Raw genomic sequence first — 16,894 nt, forward strand, 5'->3', positions numbered from 1 at the left:
CACAAGAGCCTACGTAGCGCCCGATGCCGGCTACTACTGGCGGTAGAGACAATGTTTTGTAACCATCATCAGCCTGCACAGACCCTCTGACTCCCGCTTGCTGTAGGCCATCCCTCCTTTTCGATCTTTCACCTTCAATTTCAACCCGAATTTTCTCTATCCCACTAAATTGGGCGCTTCTGTCATAAACTATGCCTTCTGCCCCCTGCCTCAAACCAGCTTCGCTAATTCCAAACTCTCAGCAGCTCGTAAACGCCGCTACTCCCACTGCTCGCGCCTTCATTTTCGAAACCACTGCACCTCCGTCCGAAGCGCCCGCGTAATGGCCCGTATGGTTTCAAAACTTTCTTGCAGAGCAATATTAGCCCACGATCTGCAGAAGAAAGAAACCCTGGCGGAAGGCGAGCGCCCGCATGATATTCTTTGCATTTATTGCCCCATCCCACTTCCACAGATACAGGGGGGGGAGGATAAAGGAGTCATCACGGCCGGGTTGTCGAAAGTACCAGCCCTAAGCTATAACGACATCCTTGCGAGCTCCGCTTAAGCAATGCGCGGAAGCGGTAGGAGTCCACTAGCCCTTCTGACCGTTGGAGGCATGCTGGAAACTGCATACGCAAGGAACCACCTAATGGTTCCAGATGACCGGAAGAGGGCCACCTTTCGCATGCTCCTGAGCCCTGCGCATGAATTTTAGTGGTCCGCAGGAAAGTGAGTTCCATGAAAATGCTTCGAAACCAGGTAGCCACCTCTGGCCGGCGCCTACACGCATCGCTCAGCCTTCGGCTTGATTGCTTTTGCCAATCCCAGCGATCAGATTGTCCTGCCTGGGGCTACCCTTACGATTAAGCCTCACAGGTAAGCTCCTATAAGGCATTTGTCAAAGTCCCCGAATGCCGACCAGCTTCCAATGGCCAGAGTTTCTCCTCCATCCGGCAAAAGAAACCCCAGGAGCCTATGCCGGTTGTGAGACGGGCTCCAGGAGGCTCCGAGAGGCAGGTAAGATGGCGGGGGAGGGCCCAAAGCGGGCTCCTCGTATGCATGCACCGCTAGAGAGCGGCTTCCACGGGTGCCGCCAGAGCAATCCACGGGCCTGGGCAAAATCCTGAACTGGCCGACATGGCTTAAGGCTTGCCGGGACGCTAACCGGGTCCCTCCGCCCACCAAAGCTAGCCTCCTCGCTGCCCAGCACTCTCCACGGTGGGAGATCAGTCTCAGAGGATGACTGGCTTTCACGGCAGACAGGGCCGGAACACTTCCGAAGGGAGTGTAGGCAGGGCCGGTAGAGGGGGGCCTACAACCCGATGGAGGAAGGAGGTCCTCCCCCAGGAGGAGGAGCCACTTCAAAACCCGGTGCCCACGTTGCCAGAAGAGGGCTTCCATTGGAGAAAGCGACTGCCCGTCGAGGAAACTCCGCCGCCGTAGGCGTCTCCTAGCCAAGGACCAAGGGGAGGAGGAAATTACTAGGAAGCAAGACCCAAGCGCCAGAAGGCCCCTACCAAAGAATACCACTTTACCTCTGCGTGGCATCCTCCCATTTCTGCATGCACCCAGCCCATCTCCTTTAAGTTCCACACGAGGTTCTTGTCACACTAACCAATTATGGCGAGCCCATCCCTACCGGGACAATTGGGCTGGAGTGCTGCCCAAAAGGCCTCTGCAGCTGAACAGGGGACTGTTCATGCCGTCCCGAGTGATGCGACTCCGCGCACCAAGGACCCATCCACCTCCCAGGTCTGGACAAACATCCCACAGGAGCTGCCGCCCGGGCCAGCTGTAGCTCAGCTGATTCTCTTGCCCCATAAGCGCTGCCAGCTGCCGACCCAATAAAGGCTACTGGAGCCCCAGCGAAGCCAACATGGCAGCAGCCTACACCACCCGTCGCCAGCGGTGGAGGACATCTATCGGGAGCTCCCGTCGCATATCTGGAGCTGCTCCTTAGAAGGATCAGTAAGTTCAAAGGGCCTGGAGTGGACTGGCTTCGAATGTTACTGTCATCCAGAGCAGCCGGGAGTAACCCGACCAGTGGCCGACCGAGGCCGCCGCACATCTGGGGGGGGTGGGGAGACAGAACAGCGAGCATGAACATCCGCTCCAGCAGTCACGGTCAACTTTCTTGCCAGGACTTCGGCGGCAGCTCACAGTCCGCCCATCATTTGGACATCCATGTCAATCTCTGGGGAAGGGACCTCATGGAAGTCAAGGTCAAAGAAACGACTCTCCTGGTTTTGGAGACCGGGTAGAGCCGTCACCTGAATTAGTTCGATCCCAATCTTGCCGCCTCGAAATTATTTTTTCCTAATTTCCGCCCGGAAATCCTGTTTCCCTCTCCCCTCCTCTTTTCCTTCTGTTTTCGACCGAGTGAGGCTGGGAGGGCGAGGTGGCTGACTGGCCCTCCCTGGATTAAAAATCTGGGCCCGTCCTGATGAGTACCCATTTAGCACTGTCAGGACCCAGGCCCCAGTTTAAAAGAGGCTGCCGCCATTATGCCCTAATACCCACAAAGGGAGTTTGCACTGCAAACACAAGATCCTCTAAAGATTTGGGTGGGTGGTGTTTGCGGCACTTCATTGGCCAAGCAGCCTTAAGGAAGGCCCGGTCTCGGCGGGGCTGACTAACTTTCCCAGCGGGATAGTCGATCCACAAAATTTAGCACCATCCAGCTTCACTGCATTAGCCGCAAGGTCCACGGTAGGAGTGCAACTCCCTTGCAAAGAAACCCCCCCCCTTTCCTTTTTTTCCTTTGTGTGATGCGAGGAATTTGCCTCTAATTGCGGATTGCTTCATCCCCGGATGCACCCATCCCCAAAAGGTGCTTCCAAAGAAGCCCTTTGTGTTTGGCTGATTAAGCATGCAGTACCCTGACAATCCCCAGGACCCAGCCTGTTCCCTCCCCCCCCTCAAGGGCTGGGACCCTTTCGCCCAGCAGCACCCTGATGGCGGCTCTGAAGCCAATTCCCACCAGGGTGGCCACCACCTCCTGCCCTCCCTGTCAAACTAACTAAAGAAAGAGGAGTGTAGGCGGCCCCAGGAGGGTGCATTAAAGCCAACCTTCACGGGCTGCAAAACAAAGCCTTCTTCCCTTCCATATTTAAATCTAAGCCACTAACTTCGCTGATCCCAATCTCCCGCCATCCGCTCCTAGAACTGAGCCTGGCCGGGACCACTAACCCGTAACCTGGGAAGGGACGTGTGTGTTTCCAGTCCCTCTTCCTACAGGTTCCCGTGGACTCCGATTAAGCCATGACAAGGCCAGCCGCTTGGAGATGGCCAGGAGAAACCAACCCCATCCCAGGAGATGGAGCGGCATCTCTCTAGAGGGATCCTTGGCTTGATCCCAACAGGAGATGCAGTCGTAGCGCCCAAAGACCCGAATGACCTGGGGGGGAGACATCAAGGCTGACCACCAGCCAGGCCCTGGCGCTGCTCGCATGTAAAGACCACCCGAGACACCCGGGAGAACCTCTGTGCAGCTTTCTTTGCGATCATCACCCACCAACTCCAGCCGACCACCATCCCTTTGCACTGCTCTGCCTCCCTGCCGATGGCGTCGGCCACCCCTGAGTGAGCTTTTCACGCAGGACCAGCATCCTGGAGAGACAGTTTGCTGCAGCTGCCCAGCGATCTCATCTTTCTGCCTGGGCCAGTACCTACCAAGTCGAGAGGAGCCTGCTAAAGCTCCTGCCTGCTCCCCGTCTGCAAAGCACCCGGAGACTTCCTAAGCCGAGGTCTGGGCTGAGCCCCTTCATGAATGCCCTCATCCATCAAGATACTCTATGAAGCCGACTAGGGACCCGTCGTCCAAACCCTCCCGGCTGGCTCTCTCCCTTGTCACCAAGACTGTAAAGCTAGCAACACGGAGTCCTTGCCTGCGCCCGCATCGAGCGGCGCCCAGCCCGAGCGAAGGAACCGGCCGGGCCCCGATGCGTCGGCTTTCGGCCAGTTGGAACTGCACACGCACATGGAGGACATTTCCCCGATGTTCGGAAACATCCTGCTCCCCAGGGGCTGGTTCTGGACCCTCGCGGGGAGAGGGACGTTTAACTACATTCCCGCCCGACTCCCTGCGGAACTCTTTGCTGCCTCGGTCGCCTCACCATTTGTCCTACCCCAGGCTCCACCCGGGGAGCCGGGCCGCCTGCGCCGCTTACGCTCCGGCTCTGCTCACCTTTCGACCCCTCCTGTCGGGCGGCCGTGAGCAGTCGCCCTCTCCAGCCGGAGTTAGTCTCCCCTCGCGCAGCTTCCCTGAGTGGGAGTCCCCGGACTTCGCTTCCTACAATGCTAAGACTATTGGCCGGCTGGCCTGTGCCCCGCTGCTTGAAGTCCATCAACTCTACCTCCACCGCTCTGGATGCCCACAGCCTCCGAGGCAGCAGAAGGAACTTTCATCAGCTGACCCTAGACAAATGCGTGCAGCTATTGATTACTTGCATTTGTTGTTACACCACCAAGGTTGTGAGGAATAGCCCACATAATATGTGTTGTTTTAATCTTTCCTGATGAATTCCCAGTTGATTCACATGTGAAAGTCGTGAGCTGCCAAGAAGTTGTATCTAATCTGAAGTATGATGTTTTGCCCCATTGGTGGGTCCAGCCCACTCTGGAGCTGGCTGCGGGAGGATGGTTGAGTGCTGTGTACAGCTCTGCATTGGTTTAATGGTATTGTGCTGCTTATTGCTCGCCGGATCTTGTTTTGCGTTCAATGCGTGTCCTAATAGCCTGCTTAGCGTGTGTAAGAAGCCCCTCGAATTTCCCTTACCCGCAACCCAAGTTCTAATGTTACACAAGCTTGGCTTGGTCCAACTTGATAGCGAGCGGCGGAGGAGACAAGCGTCCCTTTAAATCGCCCATAGCGTTACGGCCCCGTTTTTCTAAAATGTAAAAAGGAGGATGTAGTAGTGCACTGCCGACCCAGCAGTGCCGTGTACCATAGAGCGTTGGGGCGTAGCGGACCTCGCGGCCTTATACCCGGTCGCGCTCGCACCCCACTCCTCATCCCCATGAGTCCGCGGGTCGCAATGAACTTGTCACGGCTCAATCACGAGGCAGGGACAGTAGTCGCACTTTACTTACCCCCCAGGTGAGGATTAAGGCTCCAGACAGCGTCACAGCTCCTCTCCATACGTAGCCAGATGAGATCATGCATCACATGATGATCTCTCCGACCTCCCGCTCTCGGAACTCCCGGTCCCTCCCTCCTACACTGCCCCAATGGGATAACAATACAAAGGTGCCAGGAACCGGCAGGCCGGGAGACTTCGCTTCAGGAACACGGACCTCCGGTCTCCGCGCTGCTGGCGATCTCCACCAGATGTTATCTCCAGCGTCTGGGCGATCTACGTTCTTACGCTGACGGCGTGATGGAAGATTACAAGCCTGGCGGGGGGGGGATGCAGAGAGTGGGATCCAGCCGGTTCGCACAGGCTCCCGAGAGAAGGTTACTAATGATTTGTTATTAATGTGCCGAGAGGGTTGCGTTTACTAATTAATGGTGATTTTGCCACGTGATTTTTGCCTTAGTTACGCCCCTCCTCTCAGCAGTAGAGCGCAGAACTTGAAGCAGTCTAGCAGGAGGTGCACCGGCGTGCGTGGCAGCCTGCGCCTGCATGCATTCGTTTCCCGCCCAAGGACTGGCGCAGTGGCTGCGTCCTTGCCACAGCCCCACCCAGGAGTGCCCCGCCCCCGGAATGCCCGGCCCCGCCCCCGTTGTGCCCCACCCAGCCCCACTGGCGCTATGCCACAGTTTGAATCCCACCACCATGGGAACCTGTTACTAAAATTTTTGGATCCCACCACTGGGGGAATGATAAGAGAATCCTGCTACAGCGGGGAATCCTGCCTTTCTCAGGAGGATGCTGTTGTCCTTAGAGAAGCATGGAAAGGTGGGATCAATTCTATCTGGAGCTTCTGGTACAGAATGGCATATCTCCTCCATCCAGAGGTTCGCTGATGTCTACTCTCTTGGAATTTCGGCGCCTGGTGAAGACATCCTCTTCATTCAAGTGTTTGGCTGCCCCCCCCCCACTGGGAAGCCCCCCCCCGGATGTCTGTACACCCCTCTTCTTTGTGGGTGGGCAGGGTGGGTGCAGGAGATTTCAGTTTGGGTCTGAGTTTTTCGAATGAGGTTTTATTGAATTTTTAGAATGGAGTTTTGTTGTATTGTATTGTGTTTTTACCATCATGATTTTAATGTATGTTTTATTATCACTTGCCCTGACACTGTAGTAAAGGGTGGGTAATAAATGTAAATAGAACAGAATAGAAGGGAATATTTCCCAATATGGCTCTTAGCTTTTGTAGATATCTTCAGCCACTATGATGACCCGTAGTGTGCTCCAATATAGAACCTGGGAACCACCAGAAATCCTTATTCAGAAGAGGAGAAGTCATCTGTGTCTCATCCAGCATTGGATATAAATAGATCGTTCACATGAACAATTAAATATATAAGAAAAGCAAGCAAAAATTACTAGCTGTCGGTTTGGGTTAATTGTGCCAGTGGGGTGATGACTGAATTTTAATATGTCGGGGTTTTGAAATATAAGTAAATAAATCAGTCTCCAAAGTCATTCCAGTAACTGAGGTACAATAATACATCCTTTCATGTAAATTAATTTCAAAAGAAAAGAATCTCAATATATCCCATTATCCACTCAGCCCAGCAACTCTTCCGGGCTTTCTGCAGCAGATGAAGAGAGAAGAACTCTATGGTCATGATCTCAAACATCTTTTGGGGTTTTTTTTGGCTTCTCTCCTCTGTTTTGGTTTTCAGAATCCTGCCTGATAAAGATTTCTGAAGCCCTGAAAAGCTTGCATATGTTTTTTTGTCATTTGGGTTAGTTTTTGTAAAAAGTGTGGCAGAGTTTTTGTTTTTTTGGCGTCATAAGAACATAAGAACGAGCCTGCTGGATCAGACCAGAGTCCACCTAGTCCAGCACTCTGCTACTCGCGGTATTACAAGGTACTTGCGCTTTGGAAGCTCACATGCAGGATGTGAAAGCAATGGCCTTCTGCTTCTGCTGCTCCTGAGCACCTAGTCTGCTAAGGCATTTGCAATCTCAGATCAAGGAGGATCAAGACTGGTAGCCAGAGATCGACTTCTCCTCCATAAATCTGTCCAAGGTATTGCAGAAGCTATCCAGGTTGAAAGTGGCCATCAATGGCATCACCTCCTGCGGCAGTATATTCCAAATACCAAATGCGTGCGTGAAAAAATTATTTCCTTTTATTAAAGTCCTAATTCTTGCCTTAAGCATTTTCTATTAGATTTTGGTTCTAGTATTGTGAGAATACAATTCACAATACAATACATCATCTACAATGGCCATCCAATGTCTTTCCCATAGTGCAGAGCCGGAGCTACAGTTCCTCAAGGTCTTTAAGGCAAAGGGGACGCAAAAGAATAGACACAGGACAGTGGTGGTAGACAGCATGGCACTCCAGATGTTATGGACTACAATTCCCATCAGCCCCTGTCAGCATGGCCACGGACCTAGGATCTTCTGCATACAAGCGGGAACTCTCCCACTGCCCTATGGCCTCTCTCCCACCGATTCTCCATTGGGAGACTACTTCAGCGTATACTCTTTTGCCAGCTGCAGTTGATACATTAATTGCTGTTCTGAACTGACATATTTCCCAGAACTAGCTGTAGCTGACATGGAAACTTAGCAATGATCTGTGTGCATTCTTGCCGAGAGCTGCGTTTTTGGGGTTTTTCATTTTACTACTGCAGCTGACATTTAGACAATACGAGCTGCTGACATTTGGCTGGTTTTCCCTCTCTGATCAGACGTTCTTGGCCAAAATATTACTTTTGTGCTTGTGCTTGCATATTTCAGTGCCCAAATATCACAGGCAAGAATCTTTTCCTGTAAATCAACCCAATAGTTGCTGGCTTTAAGTTTCTGCTTTCTTTCTTTCTTTCTTTTTGAGGAGGGGGAACGTGTCAGCATAGTTCACACAATATACTGCTCTAAGTGACTTTTTGTGAAATCCCAACTGATGCAGGTTAAGATATAATTCAGATTTGTGCTCCTAATGGTATTCATGGTTTATAGCATTTCTTGTTGGAATTTTCAGCCTTGTTTGCATGTTTCAGCAGCAGCACAAGCAGCAGGAAGTTCTGGGAAGCTGCACAAACATTCTAAAGGTGACAGTTAAAAACTGTTGGTAGTTCTGTTGTTTCCTGACTGACTGAAAGAAAAGAGGTTTCTCTGTGTACTGCTAACCAATGCTATGCAGAGGTGGGATCCAACCAGTTCTCACCAGTTCTCTAGAAGTGGTTACTGATTTTTTCTGAGTGCTGAGAAGGGGTTACTAAAGCAACCTCCCAGCCCAATAGGGACTGGAGGTGCGTGTGTGCGGCGGCGGCGCCACTGTTTGAATCCCACCACCATCGGAACCTGTTATTAAAATGTTTGGATCCCACCACTGATGCTATGTAAAAGTGACTTTGACTAAGATACTGCATAACCTTACTATCACAACCAAACTGTAACAAACAATGAGCCGTGAATGTAACGATGTATATGTGATACTTGGTTGATATGTATATATTGTTTACTTCTCTCTCTCAGTCTTCATGTTTATGAACTTCTGAGGTAAAACTGCTGGTCTGTTGAGAGATAACTATTCTAATTTAACATGCCACACAATCGACATTTCTTCTCATTAATAACATAAGAACTAGCCTGCTGGATCAGACCAGAGTCCACCTAGTCCAGTACTCTGCTACTCGCAGTGGCCTACCAGGTGCCTTTGGGAGCTCACGTGCAGGATGTGAAAGCAATGGCCTGCGGCTGCTCCTGAGCACCTGGTCTGCTAAGGCATTTGCAATCTGAGATCAAGGAGGATCAAGATTGGGAGCCATAAATTGACTTCTCCTCCATAAATCTGTCCAAGCCCCTTTTAAAGCTATCCAGGTTAGTGGCCGTCACCACCTCCTGTGGCAGCATATTCCAAACACCAATCACATGTTGTGTGAAGAAGTGTTTCTTTTTATTAGTCCTAATTCTTCCCCCCAGCATTTTCAATGGATGCCCCCTGGTTCTAGTATTGTGAGAAAGAGAGAAAAATCCCTCTCTGTCAACATTTTCTACCCCATTACACTGCTTGACAGGATTATATATTGTAAATATACCTGTTGCCCTTCATTTCTAACACATGCAATCCCTGCCTGCTGCAAAGGACACTTCTAAGTCTAGGGTTGCCCACCTCTGAGAGTCTCCTGCAATTGCAACTGATTTTCCGACTACAGCAGTTAGTTCATGGAAAGAAATAGCAGCTTTGGAGGGCAGACTTTGTGGCATCCCGCCCTCCCCAAACTCTACCCACCTGAGGCACTGACCTCAAACCTCCAGGAATTTCTCATACCAACATTGGCAATTATATCTAGGGTGCACAGTAGGGTTCCTGAGTCTTCTGATATGGCAGAAGACAGAGGTGGGATCCAGCAGGTTCTCACAGGTTCCCAAGAGTAGGTTACTAATTATTTGTGTGTGCCGAGAGGGGGTCACTAATTGGTGATTTTTGCCTTAGTTACGCCCCTCCCTCTCAGCAGTAGCGTGCAGAACTTGAAGCAGTCTAGCAGGAGGTGCACCGGCGTGCATGGCAGCCTGTGACTGCGTGCATTCGTTTCCCGCCCAAGGACTGGCACAGCGGCTGCGTCCTTGCCACAGCCCCGCCCAGCAATGCCCTGCCCTGGGAATGCCCGGCCACGCCCCCATCATGCCCCGCCCAGCCCCATTGGCGCTACACCACTGTTTGAATCCCACCACCATGGGAACCTGTTACTAAAATTTTTGGATCCCACCACTGGCAGAAGACCTTTAGCTCTGGACCAACCACCTGCCACTGCTCTCAACGGGCTGATGGGAAAATGGAGGCTCACTTAGCATCATATCTACATTATAATGCCACTTTGAGTTCATCCTAGAAGTGACATCATGGCATTGTTGTGATGCCAGTCAAGTAGGTCCCTGCTCCCTGTAATCTTCTGCCAGGACCAGAACTTGGCTGGTAATCTACACCATCAGTATACTTGGATCTCTACTGTGGGACTAAAAGTCTTCCTAGCAGTGGTCTTCAGCCTTTCCAGACCTACTGAGGATGGCACCCATTGACCTGCAAACATATGACAGGAAGTCATGTTATCAAAACCATGTGATTTGGAAGAAGGAGGACCTTATGGATTGACTGGTTTCAAAACCAGTACCATGGGCAGAATGGGGGATAGGGGAACAGGAAACACCAGGAGCTACATCATAGAGAGGAACAAGTCAAGGGTCAGATCTTGGAGGATTTGTGGTCCAGAATGAGGGTGTTGTGCCTCCACCAGTTGTTGCACACAAGGAGCAGCTAGAAATTGAGATGAGATCGCTCAGCACTTAAGAGGTCTAGTTGTTAGCACAGACAGGTTCAGAGACCCCGCTGTCTCTTTCTGTCACATGACTCCAATGTCATGTGAGTGCAGTGTCATGTGGCAGCAGAAGTGGTCCTTCCATGATGTAAGGAGAGGCGGTCTCCCCAAGCAGCAAATTCGGGGTATATTAAAGACAGTCAGAATGGAAACGGCAGGCAAGCTTTCTGGAAGTTGGAAAAAAACTTGGAGTGACCGTATATCTCATGTATGTTGAAAGTAATCACTTAGGTAGAGCCGGGAACTTGTAGAACAGATTATTAAGATTTGCTCTGGCCGTAACTTCCATGAACTAGTGTTCAGTTTCCCTGATATTTGCCACCCAAAGGGGTGTATAACAACTGGTTGTCACCGTAACTCCAAGGGGACTAAAGCTGGTGCATATTGATTAACTTGAATTCTCGGATCTGCATCCGCAGATGCAGAAGATTACACAGATAAGTCCCTTTCACCATGTCTATGGCAGTGATGGCGAACCTTCTTGAGACCGAGTGCCCAAATTGCAACCCAAAACCCACTTATTTATCGCAAAGTGCCAACCGCGACGATTTATTTCGAATACTTTGAGGTTTTAGTTTGCAGAAAAAAATGGATTTGAGCTCCGAGGAGTGCATTACGACTACTGGGAGTAAAGCTTGGTGATTGGTAGTCGATGGCTTTTGTTTGGAAGCAACGTTGCAGCTCTTCCGCTGGGTAGATGCAACCCTGGGAGGGTTTACTCAGAAACCAACCCCATTGCCAAGCAACCAAGCTTACTCCCAGGTAAAGGATTGCGCTTTAGCTCATCGCATGAGAAATCAGTAGGAGTTTAACAAGCGCCCAACAGGGAATTCCTACACTGCTTTGAAACTAGGAATGCTTGGGTTTTTTAATGCTAATAATCGAGCCCAGTGGCCCAGGCCAACCTAGATGTGGGGGGTGGGGGGGGGCGACTCTTTTTGCGCGTGCCCACAGAGAGGTCTCTGAGTGCCACCTCTGGCACCCTTGCCATAGGTTCGCCTCCACTGGTCTATGGTGTAGCTTCTGTTACTTTCAATCATATCTTGTTTTAATTCGTCAGTGAAGGTTTTGTTCCCCCTGTTTTCCAGCCTATTTTAAGGGCTGCGCCGCTCATTCAAAAAGCCTCTGTAAAGAAACCATGATTTTTTCATCTTGATCAAGCCTGGCCTTTCACTTTTCTCTTCTCAGTTTTGTGGAACGGTGGTTTGGAGCAAAGAAGGATGTGGCAAAATGTGATACAATGATGCAGTGCGTGGAAAAAGCGGACCGTGAGAAAAAAAAATTCTCCCTCTTTTGTAACATTAGAACTCAAAGGTCATCCAGTTTGACTGATTGGCAGCACAGTTGAGTCAGCCAAAAGAAAACACATCTCTGCAAAATATATAATTAACACACGGGATTTGCTGATAAAAGATATGGTGATCATCGTTGGCGTAGGTGACTTTAAAAGAGGATTAGACAAATTGTAGTGTAACCCTAAGAGTTACACCCTCCTGAGCCCACTGAAGTCAATGAGCTTAGAAGGGTGTAACTTAGTTTAAGATTGCGATGTTTTTGAAGGCGAGGTCTATAAACGACTGTAGCTGTGATACCTAAATAGAACCTCCATGTTTTGAAGCAGAATGCCGGTGTTTGTCCATTGCTGGAAGAGGGAAGTATGCAGTGGTGGGATCCAAACATTTTAGTAACAGGTTCCCATGGTGGTGGGATTCAAACAGTGGCGTAGCGCCAATGGGACTGGGTGGACCACGACGGGTTGAATGAAGTTCCCAATGGCTGACCCAGACAGGGCTCTGCATTTGATGGCTTGCTTATGTGGTGCAAGCTACAGATATGAAATCAGTTGATGTGTACAGATACTCTGGGTGTGTGCTGCTTTCTATAATTATAGTTTTGGCTCAGTAAAAGCGCTGGCTGGAGAACGGCGATATCTCACTTGGAGATGTCTAATGTGGGTGTCAATCATCTCAGTGTATAACGATCTGCATTGATAAGTCTCTCGCTGTCCCCCTTCTTTTTAAATTGTTCCCAAGTGGAGGAGGTTCTGTTAGGAAGTTCAGAGTGGAAGCAGCAAGACTGGCTTTGGTCTGCTTCTGACCTCTCAGATTCTCCCCAATGTGTCTTTTCCCCAAAGAACTACAGAAGAGGGAAGCACGCCAGGCCTGCTTTTGGCTTGTGATCTCATGGCTATCCTGCCACTCTTCTCCCATCCCTGCACATCCAATCTCTCACATATCCTGGCCTTTGGGTTGGGCGCCATCTGTGCATGCATCTGTGCATGTATTTTTATCTGTAATTTTTGGAATTGCTGCTATAATGTATTTTAATGAATTTTAATGTTTTATCGCTATATTGTATTTATGAGGCCTTATATTGTATTTGTTTTATGTCTCATTGTACACCGCCCGGAGCCCTTCAGGGGTTGGGCGGTCTATCAAGCCGAATCATCATCATCATCATCATCATCATCATCATCATCATCATCATCATCATCATCATCATCATCATCATCATCATCATCATCATCATCAATAGCAATAATAATAAGCTTAATAATAATAATAATAATAATAATAATAATAATATTATCTCGTTAGAGCAGCTGTTGTATGAAAATAAGCCAAACCCAACTACATCCTTAACAAACTTCACAATAGGCTAGCCAACCAATGAATTTTCACTGGTCTTACCAAAAGAAATCTTATGCCCTGTAAACAAAGACTAGATGCAGGCACAAAAATAGAAGACCACAGAAAATGAAAAGAAACAAAATACTCTAGGGACTTCACAGAATACAGACAGACAGACACCCTGGCACACAACACCTGAGACATAACAGTGGTAGAGAAAAAAACGTGATAATTTTGGATCCTTAGATGTTGCTGTGCCAGTTGACAGCAGGGCAGAGGACAAAAGAAAGGCTGGAAAAGATCACAAAATACAAGGACCTACAAATTGGGATTGAGCTGGTGTGGCAGAAAAGAACCAGCGGTAAATACCACTAGTAGTGATTACTCTAGGAGAGGAATCCCAAGAGTAATCTTGAAGAACATCTGGAAAGACTAAACTTGGACAGAACATAAGTAGACCTGATGCAGAAAGCAGCAGTTCTAGGAACTGCACACATTCTATGCAAATACCTCAAATATCCTAGGTCCTTAGGAAGGATTTCGATGTTATTCCAAGAGATGAATTCCAGACACTTGTGCTGTGTTGTTATGTGTATAATAATAATAATAATAATAATAATAATAATAATAATAATAATAATAATAATAATAATAATAATAATAATAATATCCGCTCTCTGCTACAGTGGATTCCCTGTTGTGATTTCAAATGAAGCTGCCCAGCTGTTGATGAACCCAGACTAACAGCCCAGTCAGACTGGGTGGGCACCCTGTCCTCCCCAAAGGGCTTCCCCGCAGTGCAGAGAACCCCCCAACCCGCCCCCAAAACTAGCAGCAAGAATCCCCCCATAGGGAATAACAGATATATGCCATGAAAAACGCACATCTCTGAGGATAGTTCTGCCAGGGCACAGGGGCTTGGCTGGCAGTAGAAGCTCCCTAGGGTTGACTTCACCCCCTCGCCTGCCCCCTGGAATACCCCAGCTATGCCAGCTTTCTGAGCTGGAGGGGCTAGGCACAGGTGGCAGCTTCCAGGTTGCGCACTGCAGAGCCATGCGTCACCCAACCACCAGGGTAAGTCTCCCCTCTGCAGGTGCATTTGCCCCTTGTGCTGGGGGGAGGGGTAGGCACTTACGCTGGCACAGGGCTGCTCTGGCTCCAAAGGTGGGTCCGGGCCCCCTCCTCTGGATTGGGCTGCCCGATACATGTTCTGCATTTGCTTTATCACCTGCCGGAGAACTATTTACTTGGCACAACCACACTTGAGCGGCCTGCCAATGAATGAGCAATTGCAAACATCAGACTAGAGCAGTGATGGCGAACCTATGGCATGGGTGCCAGAGGTGGCACTCGGAGCCCTCTCTGTGGGCACACACACACACAGAGTTCGTCATGTAATGAGGCAGAAGAATGCCCCCCCCCGCACACACATCCATCTAGGCCCGGCCTGGGCCGCAGAGCACTGACATTAATGTGCGCACCGTGGTGAAACGAGGGAAGACTCTGCTAGCGGGCCTGGTGCCTGCATGCTCCGGGTAGCTTCACCCGAGGGGTGTGTCGTGCCAGAGGAGGGCAGAGATGCTAGGAGGAGCGCACAGAGGCGGTCTGCGCACAGGACTTGCTGGAGGCTTGAAGACGAGCTGGCCCCTGCTCAAAGGCAGGGAGTGAGAGGCGGAGGAAGAGGGAGCCAACCGTTTTTTTCTAAACTAAAACCTCAGCATTCAGGTTAAATTGCTGGGTTGGCACTTTGCAATAAATAACTGGGGTTTGGGTTGCAATTTGGGCACTCGGTCCCAAAAAGGTTCACCATCACTGGACTAGAGCATAGGTGTCAAACTCGTGGCCCTCCAGATGTTATGGACTACAGTTCCCATCATCCCCTGCCAGCATCATGCTGGAAGGGGATAATGGGAACTGTAGTCCATAACATCTGGAGGGCCACAAGTTTGACACCTATGGACTAGACAGTTGACGGATCATCTATTCAGCAGTTTCCTGGGCCTACAGTTGAGTGGCTGTGAAAGATTTGGGAAGCTGGAACACTACTTGGAAACCTCCACTCGGTAAAGGAAGATCGATACACCCCAAGGATACCCAGACAGGTGGATCCAGTGGGCATTTCTGGCATTATTAGCGAAGGAATTGGAATTAAAGATTTGGCAAAATGCTGTAACCACAAGGACTCAATAACCTGCATTTACAATTTCGTTAGGCACTTGCCCAGAATGTGAGGGGGTTCCAAGCAAACATTCTCTTGTAATGGAAGCAGCTCTTTCTGGAGAGGAGGGCTCTTCTAAGCACAAAGTCCTGGGAACCTTTTTGACTATGCGTTGAACTACCATTGACCCTGAGTACCAAATGACTTTTGGGGCACAGTATCATCACCCACAGTGAACCCATAAAGGAGCCAGCCCCTTTTAAGGTTTCTTGTTGAGACTGACCACAATGCCCTCGCCAATGTATATAAACAACATCTCCTCCAGTCTTGCAGCAGTAAGTAGGATTGGCACAGCTTCGTGTGTATCTAATCTGGAGGAACCGGGTTTGATTCCCAGCTCTGCCGCCTGAGCTGTGGGGGCTTATCTGGGGAATTCAGATTAGCCTGTACGCTCCCACACACGCCAGCTGGGTGACCTTGGGCTAGTCACAGCTTCTGGGAGCTCTCTCAGCCCCACCTACCTCACAGGGTGTTTGTTGTGAGGGGGGAAGGGCAAGGAGATTGTAAGCCCCTTTGAGACTCCTGCAGGAGAGAAAGGGGGGATATAAATCCAAACTCTTCTTCTTCTTCTACTCTTCTTCTTCCATGTCATTTCTGTAGAGTGTTTGCAGAGATGACAGTATCACACTGGTCCTCTCCCTTCCATCAAGTTTCTGTTACGCTCACTATATCTATTTTCCCCTTAAAACCAAGCACTCCGGGCAGTGGCAAAGCTGCAATGGGCAAGGGGGCGGGGCGGGGCACCAAGCTCCAGGTGCACGCCATCGGCATCACGTGGGGGTGAAAAATTGCCCCCCCAGACCCGCCTCCTAAGGGCGGGCATGGGCGGAGCAGATCAGAGCATGGGCGGGGCATTTTACAGGGGGCCAGTTGTGCTTTAGTAGCAACTTCCTCCCACTCCATCCCTGGCTCCATTTGGTTTGTGTGGGAAACCCACCAGGTATTTAATAGAGACACACCTCCACGCCGTGCTTGCGGTTTCTGGCATTTTTCTGCTGCCTCAGAGACTCGGATACGGAGTAAAGTATTCAAGGTGAAGGAAAAGAGATTCCACCTAAACATTAGGAAGAACTTCCTGACCATCAGGGCTGTTCGACAGTGGAATTCACTGCCTCGGGGAGTGGTGAAGTCTCCTTCTTTGGAGGTTTTTAAATAGAGGCTGGATCAGCATATGTCGGGAGTGCTTTGATTGCGTGTTCCTGGATTGCAGGGGGGTTGGACTTGATGGCCCTTGGGGTGTCTTCCAACTCTATGGCTCATTCCGCACTTGCAGAAGAATGCACTTTCAAACTGCTTTCAGTGCTTGTTGAAGCTGTGCGGAATAGCAAAATCCACTTGCAAGCAGTTGTGAAAGTGGTTTGAAAACGCATTATTTTGCGTGTGCGGAAGGGGCCTATGATTCTATGTGCCTTTTCCGCTCCGGCTTTTTGCCTTCTTTGACTAGCTTTGACTAGCTTTGCTTTATCCTCACTTACCTTATCCAGTTGAATCCCCAGTTGGGGAAACATTTCCCCCTTCAGCCCTTTGAGGCAAATTTGCCTGAGCCAGATTCTTCTCAGCTCCTGCTGACCCCCCCCCCCAACTTCAGTTTAAAAACTGCTCTGCCACCTTTTTAATGTTTCGTGC

Source organism: Sphaerodactylus townsendi, linkage group LG10 (genome assembly GCF_021028975.2).
Source record: "Sphaerodactylus townsendi isolate TG3544 linkage group LG10, MPM_Stown_v2.3, whole genome shotgun sequence".
Taxonomy (NCBI): Eukaryota; Metazoa; Chordata; class Lepidosauria; order Squamata; family Sphaerodactylidae; genus Sphaerodactylus; species Sphaerodactylus townsendi.